Source organism: Nylanderia fulva, unplaced genomic scaffold (assembly GCF_048542155.1).
Source record: "Nylanderia fulva isolate GAGA-0341 unplaced genomic scaffold, ASM4854215v1 Scaffold90, whole genome shotgun sequence".
Lineage (NCBI taxonomy): Eukaryota > Metazoa > Arthropoda > Insecta > Hymenoptera > Formicidae > Nylanderia > Nylanderia fulva.
The window spans coordinates 337,896-362,645 of NW_028191027.1; the positions used below are offsets into that span (position 1 = coordinate 337,896).

Consider the following 24,750-nt stretch of genomic DNA (forward strand, 5'->3'; position numbering starts at 1 on the left):
CGTTCGGCCGCAGGGGTATACTTTTAGTATGGTTACCAAACAGTAATGTTATATTCAGACATTAAAAAAATTTAACTTATTGTTAGGAAAAAAGTTAATAAAAGTTAATAAGAAGTTAAATTCAAGGTCCAAAATAACTAGTTAAAGTTAAAAATTAATACATTTTAAATTAAGTAAGTTAAGTTAAAAGTTATTAACTTTTACCTTTTTTTAACGTTTAACTAATTAACTAGTTATTACCCAACTCTGATTAAAAGTTACTTAAAAAGATATTGCGTTTAAATAGAAATGCGTTTAAATCGCAATATTTTATGAAGAATGTTCTTTATAATTTTTTTATAAAGAAAACATTAATAAGAAAATAAACTAGTCAAGAAAAATAGGAATACTTTTAAAATTTTAAAAATTAGGCCATTTTCAAACTTTTGAAACTCGGGAAAAAATCATTGTAGGACAAATATTAAAAAAGTGTTTTAAAGTTCAAAGTTTCAACTTTAACGCACAGTCAATGAATTTTTAATTTTATTAATCTTCCCTATTGTATGCTTTGAAAACAAACACTGTTTTGTTTCTTAAAATTACGTATCTTTGACAACTTGAAACTCAATAAAAAAAATTTCTTTCGAAAAATTCAACTAACGTTTCAAAAAGTACAATATTTTTCCTACAAGACACTTTTTTTAAAAGTTTTTTATGCTTTTTTTTGACCAATTTACACGATTGTGAAATAAACCTTGTATTTTTTGGAGATTATGTCGTAACTCGATGAAAAATCATCGTAGACAAAAAATTAAAAAAGCATTTTAAAGCTCGAAATATCAACTTTAACGCGATATCGGTGGTTATAAAAAGTTTTTCTATCTTTTTTATTTGGTGCTAAATCTAAAAATAATGATTTGTTCTTTAAAATTGCATATGTTTGACACACCGCAGTTTCATGAAAAATTCTTTTTCGAAAAAATTCAACTCATGTTTTATAAACTACAACATTTTATTTACAAATACTTTATTTTAAATTTTTTTACAATTTTTTTTTTCACCGATTTCAAAGTCAACTTTTTTTCTTGAAAAATGACGTGTACCACAGATATTAGTGTTACCCAATGTGCACTATGTGGAGGTTGCAGGTTGGATTTTGCACATTGTGTGTATGTGTATGTATAACTAATGGCTTCCTTGGGTGATTTATAATGAAAAAAAAAAAAAAAAAAAAAAATAATAAATGCAAATGCTGTTCTTTGGAAATTCGATTATAAATCACAAGAAGTAGTCATGTTATCTCTCAAGATAAGAAATATCAGTGAGTTTTTCAATTGAAGAATAATTACAAATATAATTTCAATGTATTCCAAAATCAGAATAAATCTTAATATTTAAATCATATGCAGGGTGTCTTATATTTAAAGAGTCACACCCTATTGCGTCAATTGAAAAAAATTACGATAAATCATCAATAATTAACAAGATTTAGTTGCATCACATCTTAAGAGAGCAAATTGAATAGAAGAGGGAGGAGGACAAAGGATGGAGAAAGCAAGCAGTAGTATAGAAGTCGTCTGTTCACTTAGATTCTATTTAAGTTTAAACTTAACACATATAACTACCTATATACCTTCAAGCTTTAAAATGCTTTTTTAATTTTTTGTCTACGATGATTTTTCGTCGAGCATGGACATCATTTCTAAAAAATACAGATTTAGTTCTAAAATTAATAATTCGGTCAAAAAACATCGTAAGAAAATTTAAAAAGTAGCGTTTTGTAGGCAAAATGTTATAGTTTATATTGAATATAAGTAGAATTTTTCAAGATAAATTTTTTTATTAAAGTGCCAAAAATACATAATTTTATGAAGCAAAACTATAGCAATATATGTTTGTTCTTAGTACAAAACAAAGAAATTAAAAAATTTATAAAAACCACGAATAATACATTAATGTTAAAATTGCAAGCTGTAAAATGCTTCTCTAATTTTTTGTTTACGATTATTTTTCGCCGAGTCTCGATATATAAAAATAAAATAAAAGTTTACCTTTAAAATTATATAACTCACTTAAAAAAAGGTCGTAAGAAAATTTTAAAAATAGCGTTTTGTAGCAAAAATATTGTACTTTATGAAATTCGAGTAGAATTTTTTGTGAGAAACTTTTTTATCAAAGTCCAGTGTCAAAAATATGTAATATTAAGGAAGAAATCAATGTATCCATTTTTAAAGCATAGAAGGGAAAGATAAAATAATTTTTTTAAATCAGCCTTCGGACTCCGGGTTAAAGTTAAAACTTAAAGTTTTAAAATGTTTTAATCTACGATGATTTTTTGTCAAGTTTTAGTGGTTTGAAAATAGTACAATTAAGATAGGAATAATGGTCCCTATTTTTTTTAAGTAGTGTATGTTAATAGAAGTAAAAAGTCTTCTCATACCTAGTTTTACATCTTCCACTAATTTCCTTAAGATCATGGGTACACTTGAATATAATCTGAGAGTTTCTTTTATGACCATATCGAGGTACTTTAATTGCGACAGCTCCTTTGAGATATTTTGCCGTTTCGGAACTTTTGCTCCTTTCTGTATTTGTTTAAATATTGAGACTTATTTTGATTTGATTTTCATTGAAATTGTAATTATTCTTTAATTGAGAAGCTCGCTGTTTTACTTTAAGACGCAATAAATTAACATGTTTTTTCGTGATAAATAATCAAGAGACACGCCGTGTCTCTTTACGCGAGTCAGGCAGTTGAGAGTACTCGATATTTTCAGTTCTCATATAACTGCTGAACGGATCGAGTTTTAAATAGTCTTAATCGAAAGATTGGGTTTCAATTATATAATAAAAGTGTTTTTATTTTTACGCTAACGTGCTATATAAACAGAGAAATCATGTGCAAAGTCTCTATCGTGAAAATTTCAAGTAAGAAACGTCTCCGTCGTAGTCATTATCATCGTCGACCACTTTCGATATATATATATGTCTACATAAAAATGTCCAAGTTCCAATTTTTCACATAAGATGACGTTAGTTAGCGTTGCGTTTATCTTTAAAGGCTATCGCACACAATTGCATAATAAGTTGCATATGCATTTAATATATATTAAATATATTGTGTGGTTTTAAACGTTTATTGAACGATCGGTGGGCAAGGAATGTTCAGGGAGATTAACGATAACCGGGTTGGTTGTCGAAGGCTCCCTTTAATTTTATTAATTAAATAATAATGATGGTGTCGTTCCTCTGGTCTGGTAGTCTTTCGCTCGTCCTTCTTTCAACGGGAGCGGGTTAAAATCGCTACAGCGCAAAGATCCACAAACTCGAAGGGATTCGGTGGACGCACTTTTCGGAGAATACAGAGCGAAAACTGTTTCGATAGAGTATCACTGACTTGTGGTCGCTTAGACGGCTGAACGCAGACATACTCGGAATCGACCGTCGGATCGCAGGAACCCGCCGGTTTCGGAGAAAAGTAAGGGAAATAACACGAAGTCAGAGCGCGGGCAATAACAAGCCGTGTTTATGTATATAGTTTTTTGGTTGATCAGCTGTGTGCTCGCTCGCGCAGACAATAAGTCGAGGCGAGCGATAGTCGCAAAAACGCTTCCAAAACATATACAATATATATGTATATTAAATATATATATATATATATATATATATATATACACCTTTTTTTTACCTTTTTTTAAAAAGGTAATTTTTTTTAGGGATATCACTCTTTTTTGTACTATACATTTATTTTTTTTAATTTCTAATTTTAATATTTATCTACATAAATTGATATAAAAAAGGTTATTTATATACGTAAATATTTGGCATGAGTATAATTATATCATGCAACAAAATCTCAGAAAGAGGTTATAATAACGCAAAAAGAATTTATAGATGTATAAAACATATTACCATTGCTATATACATAAAGAATAAAATATAATTCTTTCAAATATATATTTAATCAAATATATTTAATTAAATATACAAAAAATATGTATATATATATATGTTCTATCGTCGTTAGGTAATCTATCTTTGCCTCGTTTTATTAATATGTCCAATATTTTGGTTGTTTTATAGACTACACTAAAGCCAGCATTTTTCAATGAATGACCGATATTCTCGCTCACATTTTTGACATACGGCAATGAAATATAAGGAGACTTGTTTTCTCGCACTTCATAAGTCTCATTTGTAACATTATTACTATTATTATTTTTTAAATAATTAATTTTTTTACTTATATGTCGTTTAATAATATGTGTTGGAAAGCAATTGTTCATTAAAGTCTGCTGTACTATATTAATATTCTTATTGTGAAATTTATCATCTGATAGTAAAATGGCATGATCTATGAGATTGTAAATGGTGTTGATTTTGTATTTTAACGGATGATTGGAATAAAAGTTTATATATCTTCCGGACCAGGTGAGTTTTCTGTACCAATTTGTAATAAGCTTTTTATCATTGCGAATGACACTAGTGTTCAAGAAATTAATTAGAGAATTATTTTCTATTTCGTATGTAAATTTCAATCTTTGATGACAATAATTAAAACATGATAACATCTCGTCTATTTTTTTACGTGGCAAAATTGCAAAGACATCATCCACATATCTATAATATACAGGTACATCAACGTTTAATAAACTCAAACAATGTGTCTCTAGGTCGTCCATTACAATGTCCGCCAAAATTGGTGATAACGAGGAATCCATAGGACTACCAAAAATTTGCTCATAGAATTGTTCGTTAAAGCTAAAACTGGTCGAATCCAAGATCATTTCAATTGCGTATATAAACTGAGATAAATTAAAATATTAATTATAAAAATGTCATCCTGATACATGGAATAGAGAAAATGCAAATGTGCAAGATATTGTTGTATATCATAAAATAAAATTGATTCTAGTTGTGCATAAATAATAATTATTTTATGCTAATCAATATAATTTCTGTAACATGTAACGCTAAAAGAATTGTATGTTATCTGCACTTATTTTTATTAATTTTATAAATATAATTACCTTTTTAATAATTTTTACTATTATTAAAATAAAATATTTGTAAAAATTAACATTCATATTGAATGATATTATTTAGAAAACTCCTACGTATATCTTAAATATAATATTATATATATATATATTATAATGCAGAAAAGTACACAAAACATTTTAAAACTATTGTAGTTATATAATGAATATCTCAGATTTTTATAGAACAATGAATAAAATAGATAAAAATATAGAACTATGTCAATTATATGTGTATAAAATAAAGACGAGAAATAATAGTCATAAAAAGTAAAGAAGGAGGGCCAGAAGGCCGATTTTTGGGCCAAAGCGTCGCACGTTATTGATCGCATATTTGTATAGTTGAGATCGAAAGCTTTCCAAAACACTCTATGAAAAGCTTTTTACGTTGGGAAAAGTGAAAGTTATAAGTCCTCAAAGTTAAATAAATACACATATGCATAAAGTAGACTGCCTGTGTTTTGGAAAGCTCTCGACCTCAACTATACAAATATGCAATCAAAAACGCGATGCTTTGGCTTAAAAATCGACCTTATTGGCCCTCCTCCTTTGTCGATATTTACCAACTTGTTGTATATTGAATATCATCCAACCATCCTCTTTAAATGGTAATGATAATTTTAAATCCTGTGACGCGTTTAGAAAATGATGAATGAAATTGTTAAATTTGGGAGATGCTTCCGTAGTAAAAGTTATAGGAATGTGGCGAATTTCTAATATGTCGATATATTGTATCAATACAGTTGTTTGGCTCATAGGATAATTATAATTTCGTTCTACTTTAATGAAAGGACAATGCTTTTCCGAAGCCCAATATTCCATTCTTGTTAGTTGTACAGCAAGATAATTTTTAAAGCAACATCCTTCTTAAGATTCGTAGAGCCTAGATGATGTGATAGCCTAATTTCACAAAGTATGTAGAATATATAAAAGGAAAACATTACAAATATGTTAAAATTGTCTGTATAATTAATTAATGAAAGGCTCGTATAAATTAACAAAATTTAAAAAAAGGTAAATAATGTAGGCCAACTAAACGAGCAATTAAATAATATCAAAAGATTAATTTTGAAATTAAAAAATAATTTTGGTAAAAAATAAGTAAGAATAGAGGAATTGTAACCCTAAGAAAAAAACATTATGAAATAATTACTCTTCCTATGAAAACTATTTCTGTAGAAAGAAGTTGTTATCGTTATTATTTCTTCATATACATATTTATTGTTGTTTTATTTTGTTTTATGATTTGTTATTTGTTAAAATAATTTTTAAAACTATTTTTTTTATTATTTTTTTTATTTTTTTATAATTGTAGCGGAATTGCGACCGCTCAAGTAAGTGAGATCTATATATTGTGACGTGACATTTTTTACTGTCCGTCACAAGGGCCGAAGGCCCGGCCGGGAAGGCGGGGAATTCGGGAACCTTTGCTCTCTCGCCAATCTTTGAGAGAGAGAGAGAGCACCCGAAAAATCATTTTTGCGTTTTCTACCGCGTCGGAGGATGCGCTTCGCGCATCCGTTTCGCGAATTTCTTTATTTATGATTTTTGTTTAAGCGATTTTTGCGTTTTCGGCGAGCAATTTTGCATAGGGTACGTGTCTCACCCGGAGAAACAGAAAGAGAGAAAGAGTGAGAGGACGGAGAGGACGAAGAGGACGATTTAGGACCGAGCAGAAGCACCAAGTCCGGATCACGCCCGGTAAATATTATTTTCACATAGATTTCCTGGATTGCTCCTCCCGTTAAGAACCTGGGTACCGCCGTAAAATGTTCCTTCTTTCACAGAGATTCCGACCAGAGACGGGGATGGCCACTCTCTCGCGAGACGCGAGAGAGCCCCGGAAACTAGAGGCACGGGAGACGCACTGCCTCGAGCCTCAGCCTATTTGGATGTACAAAAATTCACCATCGATCAAACAATCGATCTGGCGGATTTTTAGAGGAACAGCAAAGAGGCGCGCTCATAGGAGTCTTCCCGACGAACATAAAGAGGAATAACGGAACCCGAAGCGGAAGCACCGAGGAACGGCGAGAGAAAATTTGCATCAAGCAAATTCGCAGGGCCCCGCGGGGTACCCGGCGGCCCTGCCAGGATAAGGAGCGCCACGGGTGGAAAATGCCCAATCCATTATCGGCGTGATCCCGGCAGGCCTCTTGCTCGTCACTGTCTGGCGGAGCGTTCCCGAGAGCAGAGGTTCCTGCGCGCGGATGCCGAAGCATCAGAGGACCCCTCGATACTGGTGAGACGAACGGCCCTATAATATTGTAAAGCCGCTAAATTCTTTTGTGAGTACCGTATTCGGGAGAGAAGCGTGTCACGGCCGCGGCCGGTTATTAGATTCACCGGTAATTTCGTGATATTTTGAGAGGTTTGATTTAGAGTTTCGTTCCGCGTAGAATTTATCCCGGCGCCCGGCCGACCGCGTGCTCTCTCCCGCGCGAATATTAAGAGAGGCTCTCTCTCCCGTGGATACGCCGACAGTCGCCGCGATTTTGGTCACGTTAAGGAAAAATTAAAGTATCGTCTCGTAATTACTGTGTCGTTCTCGTCTATTAGGATTTCTATATCGGGGAATGTAACATTGTCTAGAGTCACGCATACGAAATAGCGTATTCTTTCTCGCGCCTATCATTATCCGCGCAGTCTTCTGATTCTTTGTAAAATATTGCGAGGGACGACCGGAGTGATCGGTCGCAAAGGAAGTCGCGCGGGACCTACTACAGTTTACGGAGATTTTGCATGGCCTCCAACCCTCAGAATTAATTACGCCGCGCGGACCTTATTAAGTCTCGCGCGTTAATAATTATTCGACACGTAGGCGTGCGAAGTTACTTTCGGGTCCCGCGTGTCGTCCGATATCACCGCGTCGGGTCGTCTCAAAGGCGCGGAACAATAACAACGCGCCGCGTCTCGGCCGTACATACGCCGTATTGTATTGTCCAAATCAAATTTCGACCTCGTTTATCTGTATTTCGGCGTCACTAAAGCGGAGATCTCTCCGTAATATATCGAACGAATATTGATTTTCTTTCTTGACCTAACATTGTACTCAAGTTTTTCTACAATTATTTCTCTGTCTATCTTCGTTCATCATTGTTTAAATATATTTAATGCTTGTTATATTTGAGCGATTTCAAATAGCCTCTCTCGAATTCCGTTCTCTCTCCCGTCCGAACTCCCCCCTCTACCCCCTGACGATCTGAGCGAGTCGATTATCGCCGTCGCGGAAATTGTCGGGATGATCTACTAATTATAAAGGTCATTTGTCGATTTGTAAATTTTCAGAGTGGCGCGAATCTCGCGCCTGGCGCCCAATCAAACATATTTTTTTTGTGTTTACGCGAATTTCCCGCTTTCCGCGTCGAAGGTGTGCCGTCGGCCACTTACATCGGCCCTATTTCCCGGATCATTTTCGATCCCACGGATAGTATAAAAATCAACGGTTACAATATATACAAGGATAGATACCGCAGGCTTATCGACGGACGATATTCGTCTCGGTTTCTTTTACGCGCGATCGCGGCGGAGTATACATATCCGCTTATCTCCTGCGGAACGCTATGAAGCGGGTGGTCGATTTATTTGTTTATCGAAAGAAAGGACCGACCAGCGACCGACGGAAATCGGCGACCCTTTGATTATGAAATAATGTTTTTTTCTTCGGACCTATATTTTTCTCGCCTATTTTTCTTCATATGTAAAGTTCGAGATTAATTTATATATGGAACTTAGTAATCTCAAACCAAGAGATACAGTTCCGAAGAATTAATTTTTCGCGCTTGGGCTTTATTGGCCGATTTAAAATTCATGTATTATTATTATAAAATAATGTCAAAAGAAACGAAAGAAAATAAGGGACATTATATAAAATTTGTATATTATTATAAATTATTTAAGATTTCTATAGTTTTATTTTTTTTATATCATATTCTATGTTGTATTACTCACGTGCTATTTGCATATGAGCAAATGTTTTTTCAAAAAATGTCTTCGAAGGCGTGTTGCATCATGCGCAGTATAAAGGGTGCTATAATTTACATAAAAATTATAAATTAGATATTTTATAAATGTATATTTATTATAATGGTTACATGTAAACATAGTAATTTTATAAAGAAAATTATAATATATATGTATATACACAATAGTAATTGCGTAAGAATAAAATGTTTTTTATAGTCGCACCATTTATCATTTTATTTTATAAGTACGAAGATACCAAAACTTTAAAGGACCATCCAATTATAATTCCCTCTACCTACATATGTGCGACTATCACCGAACACTGTGTGTGTGTGTTTGCGTGTGTGTGTGTGTGTGTATGCGTGCGTGCTTGTGCGTGTGTGTGCGTGTGTGCGCGTATGTGTGCGTGTGTGTGCGTGTGCGTGAGTGTGCGTGCGTGCGTCCGTGTGTGTGTGGGAGAAGTGTGAGTGGGTGAGGGGGCGTGCGCGCGCGTATGTGTGTGTACTTTTTTAAAAATAATATTTAATTAAAATCCAGATAAAGAATTAAATATTATCTGACTTTACACAAATTTTAAAATATTAACAATTAAAAATTTACGCGGACTATTTTATTATATTACGTATACCTCTGATAGAATTGGGAATTTCCAATAAACTGTTAACTTGTGAAGTAGAAGAATAGAATAGTAGTGAAAAATTCCCCATATAATAATCACTATCCAAATTAAAAGAGTAATGTTGATTTTGAACAACAAATAAATTTATTATTCGATAATCTGGATAAGTCTATAGAAAAAAATAATTAGTATATCGATATCACCTTTTTGAAGATACTTGCATTAAAAATAAATATTAATATTATTAACGCTACTTCATTGTTGAAACGAAACACTTTCTCATTTTAAAAAACACCCATTAAAATTAATATATAATAATGAAATCTAAAATTTTGTGTGTGTGTGTGTATTAATATAATTAGCAAATATATATTACATATTTTTTTAATTATTGTCTCATGAATGTCTCATGATATGTTATATTATTGTACACTTTCCTTTACTAAATTTAATTAAATAATTATCATGTGTATTCGTTTTTTATTAGTTTATTTTATTTTATATTACGTAAAAATTTTTGAATATGCAATAGTGGTGTTAAAAAAATAAAAATTTTTAATAAATTAATTATAATTAAATGTATATAAACATAAAAAAAATATTTTTTTTAAATAAGTAATTATTTTAAATAATGCTAAATATGTTCTGAAGACAATTCACGAAGAATGCATATAGATTTTGTAAAAAAAGTTTAATTTTAAAAAATCATGCAATATGGATGCTTAAGTATTATATAAATAATAAGAATACTAAATCGGCTTCTTAAATTTAAAAACACAATATACACTTCCTTCATCTCGGCCAATAGAGCCAAACGCGATGTTATTGCGACAATTAAGAAAGGAAATTTGGAAACTAAGGAATTTGTATTCTATGGTTGGAATCTCAGAAATTCCCCTTGTTCCTCTCTTAACTTCCCCTGTAAAGAAATAGGCTGACTTTCGGACCAAAATTTGTCTCGCCTATTTCTTTACAAAAGAAGTTAAAAGAGGAACAAGGGGAATTTCTGAGATCCTAACCATAAGATACAAATTCCTTAGTTTCCAAATTTTCTTTCTTAATTGTCGCAATTAAATCGCGTTTGGCTCTATTGGCTGAGATGAAGAAAGTGTATATTGTGTTTTTAAGTATTATATAGTTTGCGAGAAAGTGGAGCGAGATAGAGTTGAAAATATTTAGAATAACGTACTTTATTGACAACGTACGTTGCAAGCAATGTAGTAAAACCTTTTTTAAACCAAAAATCCGACACGAGTGGGTTGCTCAGTGGGTTGCTCAACATGTTATTAAACCATTGCTGTGTCACTTTACGTCCTACTAATTGAGCTACTTCGATTTTGTGAGTAATAGGATATAAATTTTTATTGTAGATAATATTTATTTCCCTGAAAGTTATATTTTAATGTTAAAAATCAGAACTTTTATAGAAAATAAAACTTTATTTTTCTTACAATGTTTTAATTTAATTGTTATATGTACGATTTACAAACTCATGAGTACAATTTAGCAAATCAGTATTGTAAATCGTATCAAATATTTTTTTTATTTTTTAATTTACAATATAAAGCAACAATGAATTTCTATTAGTGTGTATATCGTTAACAAAGAACAATAATTTGAAAAAATTAAAAAAATATCATTTCTTTTGTAGCTTTATTGCAACATCTACCTAAGAGGGTACGATTTAACATACATACTTTACCCTTTATTCAAACGGTATACTTTAACTTTGTAATAATATGAATAAACTTAATTCTACGAAAATTGTTTTCGCAATTCTTTATACTTTCAAACGTTTACAAAAACAAAATATATATATTTTTAAATTTTATCAATTTGCATACTAATATAATTTTAAATATAAATTTAAAGGTATAAGACAGGCAGTAAGAGCCAACTCGCGGATGACAGTGCGTTATCCTAACGAAACTAAATTTTTCGTTAGGATTAAGTATCTGTGCACAAGGCACCAAATATTTTACTTGGTCACGGCCAAGATTTAAAATATGAAATAATCTCATATTTGAGATTTAATTTCAATAACCCTTTCACCCCCCTACGGAAAATAAGTAAATGCAAGAGAAAAATATAGATCCGAAAGTCGCTGAATCGGGAATCGGATTTTAAATCTTGGCCGTGACCAAGTAAAATATTTGGTGCCTTGTGCACAGATACTTAATCCTAACGAAAAAATTAGTTTCGTTAGGATAACGCACTGTCATCCGCGAGTTGGCTCTTACTGCCTGTCTTATACCTTTAAATTTATATTTATATTACAGAGCCTTGTTAAAACTCTTAATATAATTTTATTTTTAATGTAATTTTAAATACTTGTACTTATACTTATAAAAAACAAGTCCAAAAACTTTTGTGCCATTGTCATAGAAATTTGGAATTGCAACAGGAGTCACCTTCGAAATATTGTACGAACGTTTCCATTTATTTTTAAAATGCAACGTGATATTTTCAGCTACATTTTTTACAAAATCTATGTGAAATCCAGATTCGTTTCTGCATCACAATTCAATGTTTCGAGTGTCATTATCAATATGTAATAGGTAATTAGACACAATCATTGTTGCAAGATAAGGTGACATTGCAGGTGTGGTATCGAAGTGTGTCCATAACATATTACGCTTATTTTTTTCCATATTTCGCAATGGCATATTTAACAAAGCCGTACATTGATTACATCCTAGAGATATGTTAAAGATTGCGTCTAACAATAAATTCTGTTGAACCCGGGTGCCGATTATATAGAAATGAGTAGCAGCTACCAAACTATACATTTCAAAGAATATAAATTAATAAAACATTTTTAGCAAACATAAGAACATTGAGAATTAAAAAATGTATAAATGTAATATGTAATAATGTGTACTAAAGATAAGGATTGATAATTTATAAATGTAATATGTAATAATGTGTACTAAAGATAAGGATTGATCGTCTTTATATTTAAATTTTATGATATATAATAATTTTTGAAACATTTAATATATAAATAATATATATTAATTACAACGTTTTATGTAATTGCACATTGCATTTTTTAAATAAACATATATTATTTACTTACGTAATTTTTTTTTATTTTTAAAATCAAGAGACACGGTAGTGTCTCGCGACCAGTTAAGGGCGTAGCGGAGACACCGTGTATCTTAACGCGAGTCGGACATTTGAGTCTTTATAATATTTCGAATCCTCAATAATGGCTGAAGCAATCGAGTTTATACTAGACTTAATCGATAGATTGAGTTCGAATTATATAATAAAAGTGTCTTTATTTCTGCTCTACGTGATTTGTAAGCAGAGATATATAAATGCAAAGTCGAAATATGAAAAATTTCTATTAAGAAACGTCCCCGTCATCATTATCATCATCATTATCATCATTATAATCATCATTATCATCATCGACCACGCATACATAGTAGTATCGTGCTACACGTATACAACACATGCGCACACATATATCACACGTACACAACACATGCAAGATGCATGTAGTGGTAATTTTGTCCATCTCGCACGTTTTACAACAGATGGCGATAGTGGCGCTCCGCCATATCGGCAGCGTGCGGGGTTATGTTGGCAAACTCTCTCTCTCTCTCTCTCTCTCTCTCTCTCTCTCTTTCTCACACGCACACACACACACACTCTCTCATTCTCACTCACTCACTCACTGTTCGTCTTGTGTACTTATTTAGTACATTCATGATCGGCAGCGTGCGGGGTTATGTTGGCTAACTCTCTCTCTCTCTCTCTCTCTCTCTCTCTTCTCTTTCTCACACACACACGCACACACACACACACTCTCTCATTCTCACTCACTCACTCACTGTTCGTCTTGTGTACTTATTCAGTACATTCATGATTAAACATCTATATGCATTAATGTGAAATTTACTTACAATTAGTTTACTTGAAATATTCAATCTCTAAAGTGTTTATCTTATAAGATAGACAAAAAAATCTGAGTAAATAATAAGAAAAAAAAACAAGGATTATTATTGTCATAATTTTTTATCAATTAAGTACTCTCAACTATCCAATAATTAAATAAATACGTACAAATGTGCGCGCGTGTACACACATACACATATTGATATTAAAGAGATTGAAGGAGAGGAAGGAGAAGATAAAAATTTAAATATTCACATATATTTTCAAATATTATATATGAATTTATAGTTTACATATCTAATTAATAATGAATTTCTAATTATATTAAACATATCAAAATAAAGACATACATGTATTTATCAAATGAATAAAATTATTGAATACAGACTTAAAAAATTTATTAAACATAAACTTAAAAAATTAATTAATTAAACATATTCCAAATTTAGAAAAAATAAACTTTATTTATATATGCAACAGCTTTTTAAACTAAATTTTTAAATTCTATTTTATATTAGACAATTATCTCAATCAACATCTACGTCCACATTAGCTGCACTGCAGACTACCTCTACAGCCACATTATCTGCTCCGCGGATATAGCGTTATGCCAATACGATACATTACATGTACTTACTTACTTGCCTTTACTGTACCAACTCTTGTTCTTTCCACGTAATCATGTTTTTACAGTTATCGTTTGCTGTATATCTTCCAGCAAATTTTATTTCGTGTGAAGTGTATTTAATTAATTAAATCTCTGCGAAAGATTGAGAAGATGAAGGGATAATTCAAACTATGAAGACATGGTTACATGGAAAAGACAAGAGTTGATACAATAATAAAGACATACATGTATTTGTATCCTGCTGGCATAAGGTTATAGAAGTTGATTGAGATTGAAAAATAATAATGAAAATAATAAAAAAAATAAAGACACATGTATTTGTATCGTGCTGGCATAAAGTTATAAAAGTTGATTGAGATTGAAAAATAATAATAAAAATAATTAAAAAAAGGAAATATTCAATCATCATTTAAAAGCATATTTGAAATCTGTAGAATAAACAGTTTTTGCAAAAAATGTGGAGCATTAGAGCTCTAGTAAGTCTAAAAATAAATGTAAACATCAATTAATAATAACTGATGTTATATATATATTATATATATAAACCAATTTGTTGCAATATTCACTATAAAAGGTTGTAAGGGTAAGATGGCTAAAAGTGAATAATTTAAAAGATAGTTAACATAATTTTACATAAACTGAAATATTTCATAGAATAAAATATTTGTAATATTTCGAAGTTTATGTAAGATTATGTAAAAATTATACCTTTACAACTTTTTATAGTAAATATTGCGAGGAATCGATTTATATGAGAAAAATTAAGGTAATTCTATTTTGAAAATATAAGTGACCTTTAAATAACCTTGAAAATCACCGTTTAGGAAAAAGTCTGTGTCAACTTTTTCTTTTTCGAAATCCTGCAACTTTTATCTAAATTTAATAGAAAATGTATAAAAAATGCTCGACATTAGTACACACACACACACACACACATATGGGTAAATTTATATAAATAGGGTGCTTTAGGAGGAATGATCAGGATTCTAGGATATGATTGTACACATCATTTTAAGCAAAGAAGTTTAGATAAACATGTTTAATAATTGTTCTATTCCGGTCATAAAAATATACAAAAATGAATGATATAATCTCTAAAAACTCACCTTTAAAAAAAGGTAAAAAAAGGCGACCAGTTAAGGGCACGCCATTAACAAAAATTATCCATTGCAAACCCATGTAGAATCCTATAAAAAATTAATCATTGCAAACCCATGTAGAATCCTAGGCAAAATTAACCATTGCAAACTCATGTAGAATTGTATTAAAAATGATCCATTGCAAACTTATGTAGAATCCTACATTGCAAACCCATGTACAATAGAATTGTATGAAAAATTATCGATTATAAATTCATGTACAATCGTAACAAAAGTAATGAAATAAAAAAAAAATTGCGCCAAGTGAAAGTAGAAACTTGTACCAGTGGAAAATTAAAGTTGCAGACATATATAGAGTCGTATAATGAATCAGTAAAAATTTAAATTTGCAAATGTAGAATCGTACCATAAAAAAACTTATCTTTTAAAAAAAAAGATAAACAAGATGCCAAGTCCATGCGCCATGTAAAAAAGAAATAAAAAAATTTTAGTTAAAAAAACTGGGAGCGCTGCTAAATAATATTCTAACAATATTAAAATTAAATTGTTACTTTTAAACTCATTACAGTTAAAATATGTTTTGTGTTTAAATTAATTAATGTTACTTTAAAGTGCATTGTAATTTTGAAACTTAGCAGCGCGCCCAGTTTTTTTAACTAAAATTTTTTTATTTCTTTTTTACATGGCGCATGGACTTGGCATCTTGTTTATCTTTTTTTTTAAAAGATAAGTTTTTTTATGGTACGATTCTACATTTGCAAATTTAAATTTTTACTGATTCATTATACGACTCTATATATGTCTGCAACTTTAATTTTCCACTGGTACAAGTATCTACTTTCACTTGGCGCAATTTTTTTTTTATTTCATTACTTTTGTTACGATTGTACATGAATTTATAATCGATAATTTTTCATACAATTCTATTGTACATGGGTTTGCAATGTAGGATTCTACATAAGTTTGCAATGGATCATTTTTAATACAATTCTACATGAGTTTGCAATGGTTAATTTTGCCTAGGATTCTACATGGGTTTGCAATAGGATAGGATTCTACATGGGTTTGCAATGGATAATTTTTGTTAATGGCGTGCCCTTAACTGGTCGCCTTTTTTTACCTTTTTTTAAAGGTGAGTTTTTAGAGTTCTAAAGACTTCATTAGTAGTATCATAATATTTTATATTTAAAATGTAATTTTCTGGTGATAACTCATCCTTAAAAATAATATCAATTGTGTCTTCTTCAGTAGTATTATATGTTGGTTTGTAAACTGTATCTGCATCATTCTTATGAATTTTTTCTACACTTGCAAATAAAATTATATTTTTAATATATAATTTTTCTGAATGTAAAAGTATGTGTTGCGTTTTGTTAAGAATGCTTATGCTGATATTGTATTCTCCATAGAAAAAATTTCCTTCAATGTATGATGTAAGCTTGATATCGTAATGCATTGGTTTTACATATTCTAATAGTTGATAACATAGAGATTCATTACGAACGAAAGCCGTCACAACAATAAATATCAATCTACTATTTGATAATAGTTTTAGAATTATCATTATGTCGAAGAAAAGGAATATTTATTTTAGATCTGTAAAACACGTCTCTAAACAAAAAATAAATAAAAATATTAAATATAGTTTTGATGTCTTTTTCAAATGACTCTTGTATATAAACAAGAAAATAAATACAAAAAAATATTAAAATTATTAATAGAACAACCATCTTAATTAGTGAAATATTATATGGTAAGAAAGCAATGTGCAATTTCCATTTGCACAATTTTTTAAAATAAAATTATACATATACATATACACTGGTCAAAAAAATTATCGTAACACGCAATTAATATCAAAATTTTACGTAAAGTAAGCGTATCTCCACGAAAAATTATCGTATTTGAAAAAATTTTTTTTTTGTTTTAAAGGGTGAAGTCTCTACTTTAAGAAACTTTCATTCGATTTTGATTTCATCCTCTTTCCATCCCTTTAAAAAGTAAGGTGTTTTTTTTCAAAAAATTGCAAAATTTGACGAACTCTACGGAGTGAAATAAATTTTTTTTGCAAACCTTATCCAAATTTTCGTAAAATATGGACTTTTTTCTACAAATAAAAAAAAACAAAGTTTGTACGATCTTTTTTGGCAGAGTTACGGCATATCAAAGTTATATATGCATTTTTGTACAATTATCACCAGCGTTACCAGACGTGCACCAACGATGATTGCACGATAAATTGCTAATGAAGATCTCCCTCACAGAATCAGTGATCACACAATTAGAAGACGTTTACGTGAACGTGGTTCAAGATTGCAAATTCGATATTTTCCTCTTCTAATGTATAAAAAAAATGTATAATCCATACATTTGAAGAAAAAAATGCTGAAATATAAACTATATATATATATATATATATATATAGATAGTATTCTACTATCAGTTTACTATACTAACAATAATTTACTATATATCATAATTAAACTTGATAACAAAACTGAGTTTGATTTAGAGTCGATACAACTACTTCTACTTTTAACTTTCTATTTTATTAACAAATCTGCTTATAAATATTAAATTTGTGTAGCATTAATACTAATATATCATTTCGTTTAATCTAACGGCGAGCTCTTTGACTTCGCGAATCACGAAAGCTTGAAGATTCATATTCTAAACAACCACCCAACACAGCTATCATCTACAATATCTACATTTACAGAGGTTTCCTAAAAGTATCCTAACTTATTGTTAGAAATCCTATCTCTTCGTAGAAATCATATCAACGACTTGCAAACTTCCATCGAGAAAATTCTATTCCCAAAACTGAGGATCCTAGATCTTTCCAGCAACAATATACAAGGTACAAATAATTTCTTAGAGTTGCTGCTAAATAGTTTGTACTTTCTCGATTTTTACTATAACTCGCTCGCTTCTTTAGCTCTTGACAAGAAACAAGTGAACATGTTAGCGCCAAACATAACAATAATCTGAGATACGTGAAAAAGTATAATACATGATTTGCGTGATTCGTCATCCAATTTTTACAGTCAATATAATCCACACGATTAATATAATCGACATAATTATGGATATGGAAGAAAGAATAACGATAAATATATTTCGCATAATAATCCGCATAATTTTGGTCTAGCCATGCCTGGCCTGGAAAAACTGTTCTACCTGTCCAATTCTGGAAACAAGATTGATTTCGAGAAATCGGCTTTCGAGAACATTAACAAGTTGGACTATTTGAAACTTTTTCTAGAGAACACAGTGGTAGCTCAGTCTCAGCCAAGATAAAACTGCACTTATGTAATATCGGTTATTTCTCCATCTATCTGCAAATTTTATGTGCTGTAACATAAATACATCGATTGTCTTCTTTTTTTGTAAAGGATAAATTTATAATATTTAAACCCTTAATATTTTGGATAAAAATAATATTCGATATTAAATAATTTTTTGACAAATCGATAACATTTTTTTCCATTATCATTTTTAATATATTTTATTATCCAAATCTCATTGTTTTTAAAATACAAGTATTGCGATCGAAAATCCGAGAAGTACGTGAGGATAAAATCGCGAGAAAAAGACGTTTTCTTAGTAGTTTTTTCATCTGATAACTCGTTATTTTTTTTTTTTTCGTAAACACAAAATATATATATATACATATATATATATATATATTACCGGTTAAATTTAAATATGTTTACTAAAGATTAAGAATTATTTTTTATTTCAAACATATTTCTAAACTCATATACGTTAAATTCCATTGTCTGATACTTTCTGAGACTTTCTGTCATTTAATTAATGATACAAATTTAAAACAGTTAAATATTTAATCACTGCAAAATCTGAAAAAGCAATCCAAATCCGTCTCTTTCCAACAACACGGTTCAAACTCGATATAAATTTCATCGCTATGTCTCATTTAAAATACAATTAACCAATTAATATCCGTTCGATTGTGTTTAATCCAGCATGGAGAACATGATATTGTTCTAATTTGAGCAAATTCGGAAGCAAGTGTCGATAGTTTCTCCAAGGCGCAAATTTGGCAAGTACATTTCATCCAAAATCGACCATAAATTTTTGATTAGATTCAAATCTGAAGATTTTGGAGATCAATTAAGCAGTTTTATATGATGGCAAGTTAAAAACTTCTTCGTTTCTCGACGGTATGCTTATAGGATTATTGTCCTATTGTAGAATAAAATGCACATTTTGTTAAAATAATGTTATAAGTTTTTGTTACAACAAATAATCTCTCAATTCTTTTCACAAATCTTTAGTATGATAGCAACCCTTTAAAGAAAACTCGGTAATAGGATGTTTTTGCATTAAAATTCTTAGATTTCAGAAATTTTTATATACATATACGTATGAGGTTAAATTGTCTCTTTTTTGTCAATTTCTGTATATATTAACGGCTAAATTTAAATATGTTGATGATGGGGACTAACTTTTTGATGCTGGATAACATCTAATTGTTTTCAATTCTCATATCAAGCGGTTCTGACGATAATTTTAACTAATAATGTTCAAAAGAATTGATAACGTGGAATGGACCGTCAACCTGTTCTACTAACAACAGGGAACTCGTTTACATGTTTTTTGACATAATCAAAGTTTACCATCTTAGCTAAAAAATGGTTAGTCGATTAGAAACAATATCTAATTTAATAAATGATATAAGCGTAACCCAATTTAAATTCATCGACTTATCAAACCAAAATGTTCATTAAAAAATAGACTCTAATGCGTAATATGTCATAATTTTACTTAAAAGAATTTTTTTATTGTTTTTTATATTTACTGAAGAAGGCTGAGGTAACAGCCGAAACGTTTTATTATTCTTTATTATCATTGTATTTACTAAGAAATAAATCAATTATGTGTTGACATTACATCTCTCACTAATTTAATATGCTTGTTATAGTTGGCCCTGTCTTTCTAAATCTTAATTTTATAATATCACACGAGCCTTGTCTTTAAATATCTAATTGTTTTCCTTATTAAATTTAAATATGTTAATTATTAAAGAGTAAGAATTATTTTTGATTCCAAAGATATTTTTAAACTCATATATTTAAATTTCAATATCTGTTATATTTTAAGACTTTTTATGATCATTTAATTAATGATACAAATTCGAAACAGAACAATATTAGTTCATTGCAAAATTTCAGCAATTTCAGTACTTAACAATCTAATACTCTTCTTTCAAACAATAAAAAGGCTCGAACTCGTCATAAATTTCATTGTAATGTCTCATTTCGAATTTAATCAGCCAATTAATATCCGCCTGATTATATTTAGTCCAGTCTGAAGGAAGTGGTATGTTTTTACGTTGAGCAAATTCGTAAGCAAGTGTCGATAGTTTTTCCAAGGCGCAAATTTGGCAATGACAAATTATCTGTAAGTCTTCTCTGTTCCAGTTTTTCAACTCATCCCAAAGTAATTTCTCTTTCAAATATGTAAAAATTACTTTCGAAGCATTCTCTGGTCTGTCATATGCATATGACTTTTCTGGCTCTTGTGCAATGCTTTTTTTTATTTTTGCCCGAAGCGTATGGTGTAAAATTCCATATTTTCTCGCAATACCTGTTATTGAGTTTTCTGCTCCTTCGAAGTATTCTTTTGCTGCAGACTCGAATAAAGATTTGTTTTTATAAAATTCTGCTTTACGCCTTTTAATGTCTACTTTTTGTTTTAAAATAGAAAATGCTATGTTATAATGTTCTGCTACACTTGGAGTGACAGATCTATCATGTTTTATAATTTCGTCTGCAACTTCTTCGAGCTTTCTACTTAAATCGAGGTGCGCCGCAATTATTTTTCTCATTTCATTTTTATAATAATCCGTTATTATAATTTCCGACATTTTCATAATTAGACTGACCTACGAAGAAAAGCAAAAAGGCAGAGAAGTAAATACGTGTTGCACTATTGCATATTTAAAAATTGCATTATCGCAAGATTGCAAAATTATATTCGCGATATTCTTAATACTGTGTTTGAATTTATGGTTTGATTATATGTATTAATAAATAAATATTCAAAAATGGTGTGACAATTTTCTCATAAATATAATAGATAAGTTGCATAGTATTTAATTGGAAGTTTGTTACAAAATAATAAATAAAAAATTAAAATGAGAATGTACTTACTAAATAAATCGAAAGTAAACACAAATATGTTTAAAAAAACGTTTTCTGACGGCAAGAGAAATTAAAAATTGTAACGTATGTTTCACTCTGGTTATTTATAACAACGACTAAAGCTCAATGTTAGATATCAACTAAATTCGAGATACAATATTGCACTATTCGGAATACATATAAATTTATCTCGAAAAGTATATGTTGCTGAGTGGTAAACAATTTTTTCTCTATTTTTAAAAAATGTATGTTGTATTCTTTCGTATATTTGGCTTTGAATCGGTGCTCAATTTCTATACAATAATATTGTAATTATAATTTAAATTAGATGCAGTAAAAAGTTTTAAATTTTTACTGAAAATGTAGTAACATTAGTTATTCGATTTAAAATATTTTATAAGATGCGTTTATATGGAATACAATATATATAAATTTGAATAGAATACATATATACATATATATATTACATATATAATATCTAAAGGTGCCGCTTTTCGTCTTTAATGCAATAATGTTAATTACACAAATCACCACTTTTGTTTAAAAAGTTTCCAAATCAATCTGGTTGCGAAAATGTAATTACAAACTTTATAAAGCATATCATAAACGTATTGTAAAATCTTATAAAACATATTATGTATATTATATATTATTTTAGTAAATATTTGCTTAAAATGAAAATAATTGTTATAATCGGTGGATTGTTTCAACTTTTATATACATGCTGCGATTTTCTAAAGTTTATAAACATTATAAAATATTTGTTTGTTGTAAGTATGAGAAATTATACTTGCGATTAGTTTCATTGATTCAGTACAATTGACAGAAAATACATTAGGAACACAGAATTTAATGTTACATGCCTCAATTCTTCCAAGAACATTCGATAAATTATATAAATTTAAAAAATATATACACAGTTTTGTAATCTTTTATTAATAATTTTATGAATTTAAATATAAATATAAATTGAGAATGTCAAACAGGCAATAAGAGCCAAATCGCGGATGACAGTGCGTTATTCCAACGAAATTAAATTTTTTCGTTAGAATTAAACACCTGTGCACAAGGCACTAAATTTTACTTGGTCACGGCCAAGATTTAAAATTGGAATAATCTCTACAAGAGATTTAATTTCATACATCCCCTGTTCCTCCCTTAAGGAAATAAATGCGAGAAATAAATTTTTTGGAGATAGCGACGATGCGGTTTTTTCAAGTGTTACACCTCCACTCACGCATTCACCCACACGCATACGCATTTATGGACCAATTTTCACGAAATTAGTACCAAAATGTTGCAAATTTTTCTGAGAAAGCTGCTGTTTTATTTTTTAGGTTTACGCCTTCACCCACGCACCCACCCACGCAATCGCATATTTATGAACCTTTTTTTTTAAATTGGTACCAAAATGTTGCAAATTTTTTGGAGATGGCGACGATGTGGCTTTTTCAAGTGTTACACCTTCACCCACGCATTCACCCACGCGCATGCGCATTTATGGGCCAATTTTCACGAAATTGGTACAAAAATGTTGCTAATTTTTCTAAGAAAGTTGCTATGTGGTTTTTTTAAGTTTTATCCCACCCCCGTATTCACACATTTATTCACAGACTTTTTCGAAATTTGTAATCAAATTTTGTCGGGGATGGCTACTATATGATTTCAACAAATTTTTATCACCCTATTCATCCGCCCACGCACCCAGCCACGCATCCATGCACCCATGTGCATACGCATTTATTGACCGATTTTCACGAAATTGGTACCAAAATGTTGCACATTTTTAATAGAAAGCTGTTGTATGGTTTTTTTAAGTTTTATCCCAATCACGCATCTACCCACGCATTCACACATTTATTCACAAAGTTTTTCGAAATATGTACTAAAATTTTGTAAAGTCGGGGATGGTCAATATATGATTTTAAAAAATTTTTAACACCCTATTTACTCACTCACGCAACCACCCACGCATCAACAAATTTATAAACCGATTTTCTCGAAATTGGTACCAAAATTTCGAATATTTTTCGGAGATCGATAATATGTGTTTTCTTTTATTTTTACCACTCTATTCACACACTTACGCAACCACCCACGCACCAACACATTTATAGACCAATTTTCTCGAAATTGGTATCAAATTTTTGCATATTTTTTGGGGATCACTACTATGTGTTTTTTTTTAAGTTTTACAATACTACATACGCATCCACCCACGCATTCATACATTTATTGATTAATTTTCTCAAAATTTTGATATCTATTTATATCTATATATCTATATATATAAGTTGCAAATTTTTTGGGAAGTGTGATGAGATGGTGGTTTTTTTAATTTTTAAATATTTTTAACATAAAGGAGGCTATGTTTTCATGGAAAAAAATTGGAGTAATATAAGTTTTAATTTTCTAATGTGTCATTTAATAAACGTCTGTATACATAAGTTGCTAATTTCAAATGTACATGTCATTATGGCTGAGGAAAATATCAATGAAATAAATGCAAATAATAGTGAAAGAAAAAGTGTTACAATAAATGAAATAAATCAATATAATGAGCATACCAGCACAGACGAAATGTCAGCAAGACAAAGAGAAATTGAAGAATTTAGAAACGGTAAATAAAAATTAATAATAATAATTAATTTAAAATTTTTTAAATCTTTTAATAAATATTTTGATTGCATAATATATCTAATTATATCTGTATAAATCTATATTATATATATAGATATCTAATTAAATTTTAAAAAATTTCAGTGCTTGAAAATGGGCTCGATGACGTTTTATTAAATGCATTAATTGAATTTGAAAATCAGGAGGTTAAAAAAGTAGAATTTATTGATTTTGAAAATCAGGAGGATAAAAAAGAAGAATTAAGGGAAGAAGTAAAAAAAGAATATAAGAAACGCGAAAAGATATTAGTGATGACAAGAAGAACAAGAAAAATAAAAAAAAATAAAATTTGATGTATAAAAATGTTTTTTTTTATAATAATTTTTATATTTAAATTATATCTAATATCTATTTATATATAAGTATATATGTATCTATATATTTATTTATTAAAAATAACATATCTCTATATATATGTATCGAAGATCTAATATTTAATTTAAAGATATTTATCTAAAAAAGTAAAGTGTGAGAGTGAGAGAGAGAGGGAGAGAGAGAAAAAGAGAGAGAGAAGGAGGGAGAAGGAGAGGGAGGGGGAGAGAGAGGGGGGAGAGAGAGAGAGAGAGAGAGTGCGTGTGTCTTAAAGAAAGAGATAAATAAGAATTATTAATTTATTATAGATATATTCTATGTATTTTTATAGAATAAGTAGTAAAGCACTTTTTGC

At 29.9% G+C, this 24,750-nt stretch overlaps 1 pseudogene; it reads left to right on the forward strand.

The window, feature by feature from the left end:
* Positions 1–6,826: 6,826 nt before the first annotated feature.
* On the forward strand, positions 6,827–18,537 carry LOC114945899 (uncharacterized; annotated as a pseudogene).
* Positions 18,538–24,750: the final 6,213 nt, after the last annotated feature.